This window comes from Triticum aestivum, chromosome 7D, assembly GCF_018294505.1.
Source record: "Triticum aestivum cultivar Chinese Spring chromosome 7D, IWGSC CS RefSeq v2.1, whole genome shotgun sequence".
Lineage (NCBI taxonomy): Eukaryota > Viridiplantae > Streptophyta > Magnoliopsida > Poales > Poaceae > Triticum > Triticum aestivum.
The window spans coordinates 192,070,161-192,073,382 of NC_057814.1; the positions used below are offsets into that span (position 1 = coordinate 192,070,161).

The following is a 3,222-nucleotide window of genomic DNA, read 5'->3' on the forward strand; positions in this document are numbered from 1 at the left end:
CCGGATGACCCGGCAGTAACAATCGCAGAGGTGCTCCCTTTACCGCCTAGCCGAACAATCGGGAACGTAGGGGTAAGCACATGAGCCAGGCAACCCAGCTTGGCCAAAACTTAAGTCATATCAATGCATATAATGGTGAAGAAAAGACATATGGGAAGAATGCGTATGTATGGTGAGCTTGATGCTCGGAAAATAGTATTAACAAGCTTCTGTTAAAGAAGCCCCCAGGTATGATGGGCGTACATATGTAAAAATGTGTACGTCAGGAGTGTTCGGTCAAGCCGAAGGAGAGCTTTAAAGCGAAAAAAAGGAATTGTGTAAAAGGGAGAAAAAGTAATGGAAATTATAGGGGAGAAGGAGACTAACAAGGTGTTCAGTGCTAGGCATAGAACCTTCAGAGTCTGGCCGCGTTCCAGGGGTTCGGCTCTCACTACTGGAATCAGAGATTTTGCCGTCTATCAACTCTTTGCCGTCTGCTAGCGGACGACAAAGAAGGTCTTTGCCGTCTGCTTACAAAAAACATATGGCAAAGAACCGACAGACGGCAAAGAACCTGGTTGCCATCAGCCAATTCTTTACCGTCTGCCAGCAGATGGCAAAGAATCTTTGCCATCAGCTGGCAGACGACAAAGAGGTGGGAGGGGTCCAGTGGTGTAACGGTGCACCAGCCCCACCTCTTTGCCGTCTGCCAGCAGACGACAAAGATTCTTTGCCATCTGCTGGCAGACGGCAAAGAGGTGTTGCCGTCTGCTGGCAGACGGCAAAGAGGTGAGGCTATCTTTTTTTTGCAGGTAGGACTTAGCCTAACACATAAATCACACACGTACGCTGGCTGGGCTAGACCAGAACAAACGCACGCGCCCATCTCTCTCGCTCATGTCTGGTCCTCTCGATCCCCTTGCGCCGCCGCCACAGACGCTGGCCGATTCCGGCCGCTCCGGTGAGCTCTAGCGCCGCCCAGCACACCTACGGCTGCTCCTCGATGAGCTCTGTCTATTCCTCCGCATCGATTTGTTTTCCTCTGCTCCTTGTGGTCGCCCCCTTCAGTTATGTCTTGCTAGGGTTTCGGTCTTGGTCGTGCTCCTCCTGCTCGCCGGGGGCTCCGCGTGCGCGGCCAAGCTGCCGCCGCCACCGTGCAGCCGGTCGTGCGCGATGCTCAACTGCGACTGTGAGCCTCCTTTCCTCGTCCTCCCCTGATCCGGTTGATTTCTTTTTGATCTGAGCATGCTTTGACCATGGATGGGTGGCAGCGGTGGGGATCCGGTACGGCAAGTTCTGCGGCGTGGGGTGGAGCGGGTGCAAGGGGAGGACCCCTACGACGACCTCGATGCGTGCTGCCGCGAGCACGACAGTTGCCTCGAAAAAAAGGTACATTGTCACTCATCCCCTAGATTCAGAAACCAAAAACATGGCATCTGGGTCAATGGCCGCCATGAACAAAGATGTCTTTCCTGCACCGAATGGCGGCCGGCTAGGATGCATCACCACCCATGGGGCTTAATTGTGCATGGTTTTTGATCTGACAGTTGGTGCGTAGGTGTATCCTGAGCAGAGCTATCCCACTGTGTGTTCTTTAGTCCATCAGAGTTTGGGTTGTGAACTGCCTGTATTTGTTTCTCTGATTTAAAGTACGTCTACAGCCCTTGAAGACATTCTGTAATGGTAGCTAGATAATTTTTTTCTTACTAATATATACGTCTACAGCTTTCCCTGTAACAGCAGCGACAGCAGCCTATTACTTCACAGTAAACACATTTATCTGATTATGAGGTTTTAGATGTGTTTTACATGTTTGTCAAATTACTGCGCTTACTGTTAGAACACTCAATACTGCACCCAAAAAAACAACGTACTGATAGTTGGTGCCTCGACACACGGTAGCTAATTCATACATAATTTCTACTGATCCATCTAGACTTCTCCTATGTTATGTTTTTTTGTTATTTCCTAGATACACATACTGTAATCTTAAGGACCGGTGATGCATGAGGGAGATCCCAATTTTTTCATCACTACTAATTTTACCATCTCCACTGATATATCAACATGACATAGTGGAGTTTCTCAATTTCCCTTGGAGAGTTTGTGCTTAGTATCAATCTTATGTCAGACTAGCAATATTATGTAATAACATGTATAGGTACATGAAGAAGTTGTGATTTTTATATTAATATATGCTATGGGAACCCGCCACTGCCAATTCTAGGATACATAGAATATTCAAAACATTCACGAAATAATTAATTAGATAAATTAGATTTGTATCTTATGGTGATATTTCCATTGATTTCTTGCTGTAACTTGAAATGCTGAGTAGACAATTTTTCATGATGTGCAACTATTTTCATTTGAAAAATATGTACTCACTTTCTATATATATGTTGCATATGCCTGGTTGGACGATGGAATATTGAACTTATTTGTGCGAGGTGAAAGTTCAAGTACAGCTAATGGACAGTAAGCTGGAAATTTAAAGTTAGAGCGCAACCTATTTTGATCCGCGTGCATGTGATTCTGTTTATAATAAGGGTTGGTATATATCTATATTTAACATTTATTTCCTAAATACACGTACTAAAATTTTGTAGAAAAATACCGATAATGATGGTGGTGTCTGATTTCCTTGCTATAGCGCCCCTCCCAGTAATTTGTTGCATGTTTGACTGATACAATTATCGTAGACAAATTATGAAGACTTATACTGACTTTTAATTAGTAATAATGTTTCTGAAATGAAATTTTCTCCAAGTGAAATGCTACATTTCTACTCCTAACCCATTCTCCTTTTCTTAGTGTTTTTGTTATGCAGGTTGGAAGAAAAGAAGAAGATCCAGAGAAGATCTTAGTAATAAGATAGTTTTTATTAAAGTAGATATTTAGTTTTAGGTCATTTCTTGTAATTTCAGATATGGAGTGCTTGTCTTTAGTTTTTGTTTTGACTTTGTGAAACTTGGTACCTATGGATGAAACTGTGTAATATTGATGAAACTATGTATATGTATGGATGAAACTTGCTACTATTGGTAACATGTGTTGGATATCCTATATTGGTCATATATATGTGTGTGTGTGTGTGTGTGTGTGTTTGATTTTCTGTGAAAATGTATGGATATAAGAAGAAACATAATTAATGCCTATTTGGTCTCTTTGCCATCTGCCAGCAGATGGCAAAGAGCCTGCAGTCTTTGTCATCAGCCAGCAGATGGCAAAGAGCCTGCAGTC

The 3,222-nt window shown here is 43.6% G+C and overlaps 1 long non-coding RNA gene across 2 annotated transcripts; it reads left to right on the top strand.

The window, feature by feature from the left end:
* Nucleotides 1-822: 822 nt before the first annotated feature.
* Nucleotides 823-2,974, top strand: LOC123167617 (uncharacterized). 2 transcript variants are annotated; one of them, XR_006484007.1, is made up of 3 exons: nt 823-1,168; nt 1,251-1,368; nt 2,794-2,974. It is a non-coding gene; the product is annotated as an uncharacterized lncRNA (long non-coding RNA). The 2 variants fall into 2 exon arrangements; XR_006484006.1 differs by lacking the exon at nt 2,794-2,974 and having other exon boundaries at nt 1,251-2,748.
* Nucleotides 2,975-3,222: the final 248 nt, after the last annotated feature.